The sequence below is a fragment of the Cajanus cajan genome, chromosome 9, assembly GCF_000230855.2.
Source record: "Cajanus cajan strain Asha chromosome 9, NIPB_CcT2T_4, whole genome shotgun sequence".
NCBI classification, from domain to species: domain Eukaryota; kingdom Viridiplantae; phylum Streptophyta; class Magnoliopsida; order Fabales; family Fabaceae; genus Cajanus; species Cajanus cajan.
The window spans coordinates 17,693,755-17,709,299 of NC_138525.1; positions in this window are offsets into that span (position 1 = coordinate 17,693,755).

Genomic DNA, 15,545 nt, shown 5'->3' on the forward strand with positions numbered 1-15,545 from the left:
TCCTCTTCCTTGGTTCTCCAAAATTGAGGTAAAGAAGCTTGTGTTCCAGATTATTGTTGTTGATTGCTTTCTAGTATGCTTGATTTTTGGGGTGCATGCTGTATTATGTGGATCCTTTGGTGTTCTTGGTGAAGAAGGGGAGGTTTGATGATGGCAAATTGGTGTATCGTTACATGTCTCATTTTTTTTGTCAATTTATGAATTGCATGTTGTTATAACTGGAAGATTACGAGTTTTTGTGCATGTAATGTTGCATAGGTTGAGAGAATTTGAGGTTGTTCTTGAATTGGTGGGTTTTCTTGAAGTTATGCATGTTAAAAGCACCCATGGAGGCCACTCCTAGCAAGCCTAGGTGGTTGTTCAAAGATACTAGTTGACTAGGTCCCTTAAAGCAAATTTTGGTTGCTTGAAGCGAGTTGTTGGTCGTTTTGAGCGAACTACCCTTGCTTAAGCGAATGATTGGCTCTCTTAAGTTAATAAATGGTCGAATTTTCTTTTGTAGTCGTCATAAAAGTTGTATCCTTAGACATTAGATTTCCAATGATTTTGGAATCACCTAAAAAAGAAGTCTAGAACTCTAGTTATGACATTTTTAATGAACAAATGTCAAACTATCAGAATTAGTCATAAATGTTACAATTTTTGTAATTATCATAAGAATGAGCATAATAGGAGTAGTAGAACTCTAATGTGTTATTTTTTGTGAAAAATGTCATTGTATGATAGTTGATGGTGCAAGTGAGTTACTCATGATATTGCAAAATACATGAAAAATGGTAATACATGATATTGTGTGAAGATGAATTACGATGAAATAAATAAGTTGAAAAAGGTGATGTTGATTTGATTTCCTGCGATTCTTTCTAGTATGGAATGAGTCAATCACTAGTACAAAAATGACTTTTAAAATCGGGGTTTTAAAATCGGTCACAAGGTAGCCGATTTTAAAAGTGACGCGGTGGCAATTTTGTAAATAATGGCATTACTTTTAAAATCGGTTACGTTATGACCGATTTTAAAAGTCTCTGACGCTACTTTTAAAATCGGCTGTTGAAGAGCCGATTTTAAAAGTATCACTTTTAAAATTGGTTATTGAACAACCGATTTTAAAAGTAGCATCAGAGACTTAATCTACTATCTCCGCTCCCATTCTCCCCCTAGCTCCATTCTCTACTCTTTGGCTTCAATAGTTCATATATTCTTCTCTATACTCTCTCAGGCTCTCATCTAAAGTGTACAACTTCTCATTTTCTCGGAAGAATACAACATCAAGGTAACATTCTCTTCTCATGTATCTTATTTCATTGTTGTTGGGCGAATTTTGAGTCTAGAACGACCCGTTCTACAAGCAGGCTTTACCGTTAGACTCGTTACCAATGTTATTTAACTATTTTTTGTCATTACTCATTATCTTGATGTAATAGAAGTTTGCTAGTAATTTATCATGCCATCGTTGTAATGCTACCTACTTGCCTTACTGGTGCATTTATTTATTTGTGTTCAAATGTTTTTTAAATTTAAGATTTGGTTTTACTTTTGCAGCTTTTGTCCGGCAGGAAATTCAAAATGAAACTGATAGAGTAACGGGAAAGACAAAACAAATATCTCCTGTTCCAATTGATCTTAGTATTTATTCTCCACATGGTGCGTTTCAATTGTTATTGGTTTTTTAATTTCTGAAATCTTTATTAGGTGGTTTGCTGTAAACTCATGTTTGATGCTTCTGTTGTTTATTTTTGAATTAAAGGATAATTGTTATTGAAATAGAGAAAAGAATGCAAAACAGAGGGAATAGTGTTTTTCATTTCATATTGAAAGAAAACAAAGTACAATAGCTCAATTAGTTTGCTAATCAATATAACAGTTTCCTTTAATCTGTTTACTTGTCTTCTAAGTAATCTCCTTCAAGATAATCATTGGCTGAGCGTTGTATGGAATTCAACAAAACCTATTGTTCAAAATGTAAGATTCCCCAAGGGGTGTGGGGAAGATAGAGTGAGAATGTTGGGGCCATCTTTAGTCATCCTTCTAAATCTTTAAACCCTTGAATCATTATTATTCCCTCCTTAGTTACCATCAGACATAACATTAAGGATCGGGAAGAAGTATCCAAAATTGTAAGAACCAGAGGAATCCAAGGTCTACAAACTTTCCAATCTGCATTTGAAGATAAGAAAACAGAGTTAAGTAAGGACAAACGATAAGGAATCAAAAGCCTTTCTATATGTATAACTCAGGGAAAATCTTGAGACTTTAACAAATGATATAAATCTGGGTGATTAGGGATGACTTAAAAAAATACAGAATGACAAAGGGAAGAATCATAATAGAGTATCACCAATCTACATATTTTGAAAACCTAATAAGGGAACCATTTTCTGTCCTTTAACTAATATAAGAATGAAGAATAACCTAAAGAACTGAATTTACTGGAGACTAGAATGGAATGAATTTACCAAGGACTAGCCTTTGTCCCTGATTTATATTATTCTATTTATTAATTGCCTGTGTTTGTTTCACTTTTATTACTGTTATGTATAACTATGTGGAATAAAATGAGACTAGTGATTCAATTGTTATGTGTGTTTCCTAATTCAATTTGTTTGTTTGTTTGAGCAGTTGCCAACCTAACACTGATTGATTTACCTGGATTGACTAAAGTTGCTATAGGTATAATTTGCACTCAATTTCTAACAGTAAATAATTTTATTTTGTATAATGTGATACTTGTTTTTAGTTTGTAGTTGCACATGTGAGTACAAAAGGTTCATGTGCAATTACATATATGGTTGACATTTACCAACTCTTGTCATTTGTATGTAATTTAGTCTATTAAAAACATATAAATTGTCTGGTATTTTATTAATTTGCAGGTTTTGTTCAAGGATCCTCCTAAAATAAGTCAAATATTTTAAAAAAAAATTAACCACTTTTAACATCGGTCATGGCATGACCGGTTTGAAAAGTCCCACTTTTAACATCGGTCACTGTTGACCGATTTTAAAAGTCCCACTTTTAACATCGTTCAGCGACCGATGTTAAAAGTCTCACTTTTTAAAATCAGCTCTTTTAAAATCGGTCAGAGAACCGATTTTAAAAGTAAAAAATGACCGATTTTAAAAGTGTTTTTTCACTAGTGAATCATCCACTCTTGTATCTTATTTAGGGTCAACCCATTTATGCCCAATTAGCAAATCAAATGTCAACCAATAAATTATATTATTCAACGAAGTTTTAAGGACTCCAAATGCATTCTCTACATGATTATCTTATAGTTAAACCCAAACTATTGACATGCTCAACATTTAATTCCTTTCGGGGAGACAATAGATTCATAGTTCAATTCCAAGTATAAAGCCAACAATAACCATATCAATCCAAATAGATATTAAATGCACCATAAGTAAACATACCATTGGAAATTATAGGACAACATAAGTTTTGGAGTATTCATAACTCCTCTAAGGATTGGTTTGGTTCAAATTGATGGGAAGAAGAGAGTTAAAAATTTTGTTTGGTGGAGAGGAAAAGGGAGGAGAGCTAGCTTATTTTTTGTTTGGTTCACAAGGGAAGGGGAGGGATTTTCAAACTAATTTACCTTCATATCCTTATAATTTTAAATTTTAACAACATAAGTAAAAATATTTTGGACATTATACTAAAAATGTTTTAAAATCTCCCTCTCTTCCAAATCCCCCCCCCCCCCCAAAAAAATAATACTAATCATTTGAAAACTACTTCTACTCATCTTCTCTAATCCTATAAGGAGAAAGTTTAATTAATTTCCTAGATTTATTAATTCTTGTCTAAAAAATTTGTTAATTATTAAGGATATTATAAGAAAACAATAATGAACACAAAAGATAATTAGAAAAAAAACTTATAAAAAAGAGTCAAATAATATAGTAAAAAATAAAATTATATATAACAAATATAAAAATATGTAAATATTAATAGTTCTATTTAGGCTAATAGGCATACTAGTCTTTTATAAACCTTATAACAAAATATGTTTCTAAATACTTTTCCTATCAAAATTTTATATAAATTAGGTTAGCCATTTTAAAAAAACTTATAATAAAGATATGAAGTATACTTAATCATTAACCTTTATAAAAAAAAGGCTTAATTCAGATTTATTAGAGTATAACATAACTTATTTTCATTCTTTGATGTGTGATAATTGTGATATCCTTCTACCCCAAATAATTAGATAAATAAAATTAATTTTGGAGATAAAATAATAATAATAATAATCACACATTTCTCATAAAAAATTAGTAAAAGGGTTCACAAAACTTTTTCCATCACTTTATTAAACAAAAAAATACATAAAATATTATTTGAATCAAAATAAGGCAACTTTCGTAATATCATTTCATCTCAACATACATCATAATAATAATTTATGACTCATGCAATGCATGCTTTTAACTCTGCATGCATGTGGTGTCAATCTCTTCATCATCATCGAGTATACAAAATAGCCTAAGAGTAATAGAACGAGACCACCCTCTTAAATAGTGTATGAACCACCTTTCAATAGTGATCCCCAAACCACCTCAACTAGGGAATGTCTATCAGGGTGTTGTCGAAGTGTTACAACTGGCCATAGTAGCTTCCCATTCTTATTTGAGGTTTCCTCACCATAACACTCTCAGGGCATAAATAGATGACTTATTATATCCTACCTACATAGACTCACACTATGCTCAACTCCTCAAGTATCAATCCACAACATTGGACTTATTCATCATATCTCATCATCAACATTCATAGTGACTCATCACATTATACATCATTATATTTTCGCACACATCATTATTATCATGCATTCTCATCATTCATTCATTCATCACATAATATAAATACCGTAATATCACTATAAATATAACATAAATTTTATAAACATACACATCAATACTCACTAGTTCCTTCCTTTTCTATATATTATCGACCTTCCTCAACATTCCTTAATTTATACTTTAATTCTCAAAGCAAGCATCTCATATAGGAAAAAGGCATAGTGCCCAACTATAATGCATTCATGCCTCACATGGAGAGGTTAGGGACCTCTCTTCCAAACTCACGCATGGTGTGGGATCACCTGCACCTGACATAGAAAGGTTTGGGGCCTCTCTATCTCGATCTCACCCAATGCCACCCTTTTTGTAAAATTGACATCAAATGGCATTAAGCGCAAAATCTCATGCCTAAAGTTGATAGGTCTAGTACCTTTCTCTGGCAGCCTCATGCTCGACTTGGTCATTCTCACACCCGATGTGATCGTAGAAATTACATATTGCAACTTTGCGATTATGTGTCTCGTCTTCTCCAACATTCATACCAACATAACAATTATCAATACATACCATTTAATCGATCAATTACAAATACATACTCAATAAACATCCAAAACGACATCAATCATATCAAGATTCATACATTATCATCCAAAATCCCCAATACATACACACACACACACATATATATATATATATAAACCCACCATTCAAATATATGAGTGATCATTCAATTACATCAATCAACTTTTCATACTATACTCTAAACAAAGCATTAACAAATTCAATAATATATACATACATATATTGTGGTTAAACATACAATTTATGGGGCTTAGGGTTTGTCCCTCTACCCTTATCCCTCATATATGTCTAAGGAATTGATAATCTCACTCCCCCTACTTGGAGTGACCTAGAGTAACAATTCTCGTGGAACAGCGCTTCTCTGATGGCTCTTGTTGCTAGTTTATGCTTCCCCTGATGTTTTGCTCTAGGTCTCCTCTTATGAGCACTCTAGGCTTTTAGAAATACACTTAATGATTTGACCCTTCTCTATTTCCCTTTTTGAATTACTCTCTAGGTTGGGCCTAGAGTCTAGCCCCATTGTTTTGATGAGTTATCCCATTTATTTTAATTAATAACATATTTCTCTTATAAATCCTAATTTATTCATCATTTATTTAAAAAAAAAAATAGGACGTTACAATGATGATAATAATAGTAGTTATAAGGGACAATGCTTTACGGTAATGATACTTTTAGTGACAATAATGATAATAATAGTTGTACCAATTATGAGATAAAAATATTCATAATGGCAGAAAAAGTTAGTAATAACAAATGAGTGTAAATATAAGTGGGATAAAAATAATGGTAGTAACTAATGTAGGATTCATGATACACACACCTCCTTTCCTTTTTTTAAAAAAATTAAATTCCTAAATATCCTTCTTTCCCTCTTTCCCTCTTTCCTTCCTCTTTTCAGTTTTTGCATGCACTTCTTTGCCTTCTCCCTACTCCCCACCTATTTTGGTAGGTAATTTTAATTCTTTTGATTTTTACATTACTCTTTTCCCTCCTCCTTTTCAGTTTTCAAACTATTACTCTTACCCCCTCCTTCTTTTAGTTTTCACATGCATCCAAGACATAAAACTAGTGTTTGACAACGTTATAGACGTATGTGACTTCCTCAACAGTGTCGAAGGTGCAAAGCAAATGTGCATTTTTTCTTCAAGCACTTCCCCTCATTTATATGTCTAGAAAGCACAACATTAAATTTAGTAATTCAAATGATTTTAGTGTTCAATAAAGTACTTTATGCAATAGTGAAATTAGTATTTTGAAATGTATTTTTTGAATTTGTGTTTTTTACATACTTCTAGAAAGTACTTTATGGAATACTAAATTTAGTGTTCTCGAAAGAACTTTCCAAAATTATGTAAAAACAACACACTTCTCGAAAGTACCATTCGAAACATTAATTTTAGTATTTCGAAAAGTACTTTTCAAAAGTATATAGAAAATACAATTCCGAAAAATACTTTTTGGAACACTAATTTCACTATTCTAGAAAGTACTTTCTAGAATATTAAAATTAAAGTTCTGTGAAGTATTTTTTAGAACACTAAATTTAATGTCAAGATTTCTAGAAGTGTGAAAGGGAAGGAAGTGTTTGAAGAAAAAATGTGAATCTGGTTTGACACCTTCGAAATTATTAAGAAAATCGCACGTACCTATAACATTGTCGCGCACTAATTCTATAGCTTAGGTGCTTATGAAAATCAAAAGAGGTGAGGGAAAAAAATTAATGTGAAAATTGAAAATTTTAAAACAACCTATTAAAATAGGTGAGGAGTAGGCGAGAGATAAAAGAACGCATGTAAAAATTGAGAGGGAAAGGGTGTGTGAAAAAAAAGTGTTAAATTAAAAAGTTGAAAGTGTAAAATTTAAAAATTTAAAAATACAAAATTAAAAATTTTAAAATAAATAAAAGAGGTATATTTATATAAAAAAGAATATATATATATATATATATATATATATATATATATATATATATATATATATATATATATATATATATATATATATATATATATATATATATATATATATATCTTGAGCGCTAATGTCATGCAAATCATCTGCTAGTCATAATCAACAAATTGATAATTGGCCCACAAAGTATATGGGCTTATGAAATATGTGGTCCACATCTAGCCCATAATTGACTATAAACATGAAGATATTTTTAAAAATCGAAGAAAAATCAAGACTAAAAAGGCTAAATTATGAGTTTTTTTTTTTATTTTTCTTTTGTGAGTTATTACTTATTAACAATTGAAATTTTAAAATTTTTTAAATATATTAATAAAGTACAAATGAAATAATTAATAAAAATCTAAGTAATTAAAACAAAACAATAAGAAGGGGAGAAAAATATATTATCATTAAATAATATTAGTAATACCATATACATTTTAACACATTAGTTGAATATTAGAAATTTCTATAAAATAAGTTAATTATTGAAGTTAATTTCTATTTTCCAATAAAATACCTAATATTTTAATTTCTATTTAAAATTATTTATTTATTACAAAATTTGATTATAATATAATTTATATATTTATTATAAATTTAATTATATAAGATAAACATTTATAATTTATACTATGTAATTTGTACTATGTGTTAAGTTAAAAAACGATCTTAGATCCTTTAAACTTTTAGATTTTTTTGTAAATAAACAAAATATTTGTATAAGACAATATTTTTGCAAAATACAAATCAAACAAATCATAAGACGCAAATCATTAGACAAAGTATACAATTTGATTTCATGAAGTATTAAATGCATATTATTTATAATGACTAACGACTACTTGTTGCATGTGTAACAAATTCCTTGACAAATCGATATAACAAAAACTCTTTAGAATTTACAAATTTATAAAAGTGAATGAAGCTATGTTTTGCACAAAAATCAAGAACAAACGAATCCCTAAAATCACCAAAAAAAGTCAGCAAAAGTCAATGTAGAACTTGCTCCTCATAGACACACGTTGCAAATAGTCCATTTGGTATTCTAAGGTTAATAAGTAGCCTTTTTCATCAGATAATAAATGACAATTTGGTGAAACGCAATTAATGTAAACATTTAATGCATCAACAAATACTTCTCACCTGAAGAAACCTATAACAAAGACGGACGAAGCAAGCTTGTGAGGAACCTTCAAGATTTTGTAATGGTTATTTTCACCTAAGCTACTATATAAGAAGCTTCACGATCAGAAAGTACAGAGTAAACTCCTTTGGAAAAACATCATGTAATAAACATATTCAAATTCTTTTTGTAAAACTTTTTGTACTTAAACTATTATATCATGTCTTAATAGAAGACGAAACAACCTATAAACCTTAGTAACCATAAATAATTGGGTTTGAATAGGGATGACAAAAATACCCGCACTCACGGGTATCGGCGGGTAAAATCCGCTACGGATAATAAATAGATAGGCTAATTGGATACCCGCAGATAATGGGGATGGATAATTTTTTACCCATTTATAAACGGGGCGGGGCAGGTATGATGATATCCATACTCGCGAGTACCCGTTTAATAATATTTCTTAAATATCATAATTATCCTTGTACCACATAACCCTAAAACTACACTCTCTCATCTTATTTTCTTATAAAAGTGAGGTTGATGAAGTTACCAACATGTGTTAAGCATGTTATATAATTATGTTGGATGTAATTTGATTAATTTTATAGCTTTGATTGGACCAATAAAATTTATGTATTTTAAGTTATTTACTTTCGTTTGGAATTATGAGATTGAATTATTGTAGCTTTGTGATGAGACTTTAACTTACATGTGAGATTGATGTATTTTAAGTTATTGATTATCTTGCATTTTTATTATTATTTTAACAAAATTAACGTTAAATACAAGTTCAAAATTAACATTAAATTTTTATTTTAAATATTTCAGTGACATTAAATATAAACTTAAAATTATTTGTAATATAATTTTTTTAATTTCTTAAAAAATTTATAAATATCCATGGATATACGTGGGTATTCAAGAAATTCATGGATACCCGTGCGAATATGGGGCGGGTTTGGGGCCAATTTTCATCTAGCGGGGCGGGGGCTAGTTTACTATTACTCGCCCCATGGGGCTCCATTGCCATCCCTAGGTTTGAACTTGAAGAGACTTGTCTGTAAAAGAATATTTATTTAAGTTGGGAGAGATTTGTCTATAAAAGAATACTTATTTGAGTCTAAAGAGACTTAACTGTAAAAGAATACTTGATATTGAAGCCTTGAGAGACTTTGTGTAAAAAAATTATTTGGGTAGATTACTTGAAGATACAACTCAAAAAATACTTAGGTTTGAGCCAAAAGTGACTTAGTGGAAAAATACTTATATCTTGTTTAAGATAGTGAAACTAAATCTGATTGGATTGAGAACTGACTATAGTTTTGATGTTTGAGATGAACCAATATAAATATACTTTGTATTTCGTCTCTCTTTTCTCCAACACTTTTTACTATATAACATTACTACTTCACTATTAAAAAAAGTATGAATTTTTAATTGATACTATTAAACTTTATCTAATATATGTCTTTTCTTCGCATATGCATTCCATGTAATAACATAACTTGTCGAGAGAGGATGAGGTGTGAGTAAACACATCTATCAACGTTTTCTTGTTTGCTATGCAACTTTCAAATTGAAAAGATTTGCGTTGCTTCTTTCTTTTCGAATTGGACTTTCTGTTAGGCGTAAGATTTCAACTCACATTCATACAATCATACAAATTACAAGATCACACAAGGCAAGCAAATGAACGTCTACAATGGGAAAGGCCTTTTTCCTATCTTTTCCATAACCCGAGTATATTGGGTGGTCCTCTTCCATGGACATCAATCATGGTCATGTCAATCAATTTTCTTAAACAATGTTTGAAGCTAGAGTATGGTTGATAAAAGAAATAATTAAATTTTTTTTATTAAAAATGACTAATTAAATTAATTAATAAAGATCAATTGTTCATAAATCTAATAAATATTTTATATCAATAATATAATTATTTTAAAAATAATATTATTATCATGTTGTTGGTCTAAATAGCATTGAACTCAATTATTTTGAGTAATGTCTTAAATTTTATTCTTACAAATAAGAAAATGCAGTTGGAAGGAACAATCTAACTAAAGATAATTAGTCAAATTCTTTAATAAAGATTAATCACTAATAAAATCAATTAATCACATGTATGAATAACAAGATTATAAAAAAAATTATCATTGCGAAGACTTTTCAATTTTCATAAACTTGTGTACTTTTAAGATACATTTCTTTTACCTTATTTGCAAGGCAAAACCAATGGAAGTTTTATCTTCACTTATTTACTATATGATGTATCTTTTGTGGGTGCACTTTGGAACTAGGCATCATTAACACTCAATAGCGACAACCTTGATGTGTGTTTGTTGTGTTTGCTCTAGGCCTCTAGCTGTATTATAGACATCCTAATGTCATAATTACTTAATTTACATTCCCACTTCAAGTGAAGATTAGTGTCTCAAAATAAGAAAATCACATATTATATATAAGGTTAAGATTGCAATCCGTAGGTCCCTTGAAACAATTATAATAAGGAAGTGTCATTTCGTGCTACGGCCACCAGTTGATTATGTTTTCGGTCCTAGATTATTCAAAAATTGGTTCTATTTATACCAATTCTGAGTTATCACTTTGATCAATGAATCCAATAAAGGCCCATCCAATGCTTTGTTAAACCTTCTCATACGAAGCCTAGAGCTGCCTAATTTCACCAGTCCTACACAGTCCTTTATGGGTCTGGACTGGTTTGTTTAACCTTTCTATTTTATAAATTAAGTAGATTAAATTATTTTAAAAAATATTATTCATATTGTATTATTTAAAAACTCTAATTTCTCATCTTCAAATTTTAATATTATATCTTACAAAATCATTCATATTGTATTATTTTCAAAAAAAAATATGAGTTCTAAAATTTTAAAGTTATTTAATATTTGAAATCCAATTAAAACTCTCAATATTTAAAAATAGAGATGGGGAACATATAATAAATTATGGTTGCTTTTGTAAAAAAAATAATATATATTTCCTTAATTTTTAAAATAAATAGACTCAATTGAGTTAGAAATTTTTATGAGACGAAATCACACAATGTAAAGTAAGAAGAGCTTGGATACGATTAAGTTCGTGCTTAATAAAATCGTTTTTTTAAATAAAAAAATATTTTGTTCTACCCTGCCCTTGTTAAAGAAGGTAAAATTAAAAAAAAATATATAATACTATCACGTTACTTATATTATTTTCTTAAAATAATATTATTAAAAAAAACATGTGCAATGATTAGATTCGTCATTTTGATCCCAGACACCAATGGGCTAACCCACTTGCCTACTATAATGGCCATAATCTTTTCGGCAATTGCTAAGTACACTGTTAAATTGCTCAACGTACGTACTTTCTCATTTTTAGAATTTTCTCCAAAAATACCCCTCTGAAATATAACTTTTTAAAAGAGTTGTACTAGTAAACATCCCCCTCGGCCGGATCCTAGGCCGAAGGTTACCTTCGGCCTGACAAGAGGCCGAGAGAAATACCTCAACCGACAAGTCTTCATCCAAATCAAACACCCCTTTGTCTAGGACAACAGCCGAAAGGTAACTACCCCCCTCCTCGGCCGAACGGATAGCCGAATACCTATCTCGCAATGAAAAGATAAAGGACTATTCCAAAACTGGGTAAGAGCATCAAGGGAAAACATTTAAATCACTCCCTCGGCCTTGAACGTAACCGAATACGCCCTCGGCTTCGAACATGATCGAAGACCCTTCGGCTTCGAGCTTGACCGAACCCCCCTTCGGCTTTGAGGAAGGCCGAACACCCCCTCGGTCATGAAAACAACCAAACACCCCTTCAGCCAAAAGCTTGGCCGAAAACCCAAAAGAGTGTAAACCCACATGGGACAAAGGTAAGTTAGGTTATCTATTACACAATGCTTATCACACTTAATTAAGAAAGATCAAGGTTAATCAAACGATTACCCATCTCCCAAGACAGAAGGCCCACCAGACCCAAATACGTCACTATAAATACACAGGTGATGAGATAGAAATGAGGTATGATTTATCTAGTATAAAAGTCTTTATTGCTCTATACCGAACACTTATTTGAGCGTTGGAATGCCTTTGCAAGTACCCTCCCCACCCTTCAGAGATAGTGTTCGGTCGGCACCGAAGACTTAGAAGACCGCGAAGAAGAAGTAACAAGAGAAGTGTTTCTAAGCAGGAACAAGAATAAATAATGCAATCCATATATTTTAGAAAAATAAACTTTGGAAGGCATTAAAATTTTAACACACTTTGAAATTTTTCGAAACTATGTTAAAAATTTATCTCCGTATAAAATTTACTTTTCGGAAACAAACTTGGTGCTTTTTAGTCTCATGAATTCCCAACGGGTTATGGTACTTTGTGTTATTGCTTCATCTATATTAAAGCTAGACACAAGTACTTTGACATTTTCCATGACAAGGCAATATACGAAACCTTGTTTAACCAGAGATTTTCATTCTTTAACACACAATCTAAGACTTGCTCAACAGCAACAAAGAAACAAAACTCACAAATAATGTTAAATTTTCAACGATAGAAACCAACACAAAGACACATGTACACACTCACTGAAACCTAGAGTTGGAATTTTCAAACACAAACATTAGAGATTATTTTAATCAACAATGGAAAACAAATTCAAATACATATTCATCATTATAAAGGGGAAACGGAAAAACTTTCAAGCAATTTACAACTCTTGAATTTAATATCATCAAAGTTCCTACACAAAACATAAAAATGAATCACAAAAAAATAAATTTAAAAAAAAAATGAATTAGGAGTGGAAGTGAGGAATTATGTGTTTTGTCGAAAGAAATGGTTTGGTAATTAACGTTAGTGTTGTTATATGAAAGGTCGCAATAAAGATAATGTTAAATGTTGTTACTTCTCATAAAGTCATGTAGAGCATTGAAGACTTATGGTGACATTATGTTTGAGATTTCACAATGTGAACATATTTGTGCTTCGGAATGTCTCTGTCTTCAATATTTTTTTTCTTTGATTTCTCTTTATCTATTAAGCTTCATAACCTGTTATTATATTTTGCTAACATCAAAAAATGGAACTAGATTGAAATTTAGTGGGAGAGAAAATGACTAAAAAGGAAGAAAAAAATAAGTTTGAGTTTAAAATTGTACTTTAAAGGGATAAAAAATACTAAAAATATAATTGGGGTATATTTAGAAATTTAGGGTAGTGCATTTAGGAAGTGTCATCTTTTTTAACCCACTTAATAATTAAGGGGCTGCCCCAATCCACATAATCCACTTAGCAAGAGGGTTAGGTAAAGGCTTAAAAGGGTTAAGTGGAATTCTACATGGTTCTTTTAAAAAAAAATTGAATCAGTTTAAACTTTAAATCCAATTGTTTATAAAAATGGTTCAATTTTTTTCTTAAATGGTACATTTTTTTTAATCAAACCAAACCACTAAACAAAAATTGGTTTGATTTTAACCAAAATTTTCTGTAAAAATAGTTTAATTCGATTTGGTTTTTTCTAAACACAATTTTTTATGGTTTAATTCTATTTTTGAAATAGTTTATATTGATTTAACTTTTTTTACACATCGTTGGGTTAAGTTACATATAAAATTTCTCTCTTTCTCTCTTTATCTTTTCTTTCTCTCTTCCTAAAATTATATTAAAAAAAACCAGTTTTTTAAAGAGTAATTCATACTTTTTACATCACAAGAACAATTCTCTTTAATTGTAACTTAATTTTGTCATTTTAATGAAAGATTCACGTCTTGTGAATATATGTTAATTATTGATAATCAGCTTTAGGACATAACGTAGGTCATATCTATAAAAAAAAAATCAAAAATCCATATAGTCACATAAAAACCAAATCAAATCTTCCACTTTAATTACTTTATGAAATTCAAACTCTCTCACTTTATAATATTTAAATTGCTTATAATTCAATTAAATTTTTGTTTGGCCATTTTATGTAATATGTAATGATCTGCCGTGACCGTCACACTACGAAACAACACTACACACTACTGGAATATATACTAAAATAGTATAATAAAATATTTACAACACAAGTTGCTAATCAAGCAACCAACAACAACCAGTTATATACAACAAAATATGCTACTATAAGGTAACCTACAAAAAAAAAATATCCATCTCTAGGCACCTCCTGTGGCCTCTAGCAACTATCTCCCAGCCTATCCCTGCACTGCTCACATACAACGTATGATCATCGCAGTCCAAACCACATGGAAACATGCAACGGTAAACTAGAGACAATAAGCAACTCATAAATATCAAATATGAAACACAACAACTATATAATCATCTTCACATCCGACACAAAAGATAAATAACACATATACTATACATCTTAACATCATTTCAACTTATATTCAACATATCGACACTGATCAATACTTCAACACAACTATTGTACAAACCATGTGAAATAGTTACCATATTCATCATAACAACAACCAACACATGTATTACACATCTCTCAACAACACATGTTTAAAAGTAACTTACAACATAACAACACTATCATCATCCTCAACAGGATCAACATACAACACAATCACAGCTTAACAACACAACAACATATATACAACTCTTATCAACAACAAATCAACAACTTATGCGTCGTCACGCATTTCAACTCGGAGATCTCCTACAACGTGGTGAGTAGTCTAAGTGGCTAGGTCCTACTGAACCGACAACATAGAACCTTTTTGGGCTTGCTAGGTAAACAACAAATTTGGATAGAAATCTACAACACGATAACGATTTCTCAGACTTTGCCACTTAAATAAGAAAGTATAGTACTCGGTTAGGAACTAAGTTCCCGACTTCGTACTTTACTCAAATTGGTCGCTTTGTAATCGGTATAGCTCGACATTGCCCCTATACCGTGGTCGCTTTGTAATCGGTATAGCTCGACATTGCCCCTATACCGTGGTCGCTTTGTAATCGGTATAGCTCGACATTGCCCCTATACCGTGGTCGCTTTGTAATTGGTATAGCTCGACCTTGCCCCTATATAGTGGTCGCTTTGTACATGTGTGC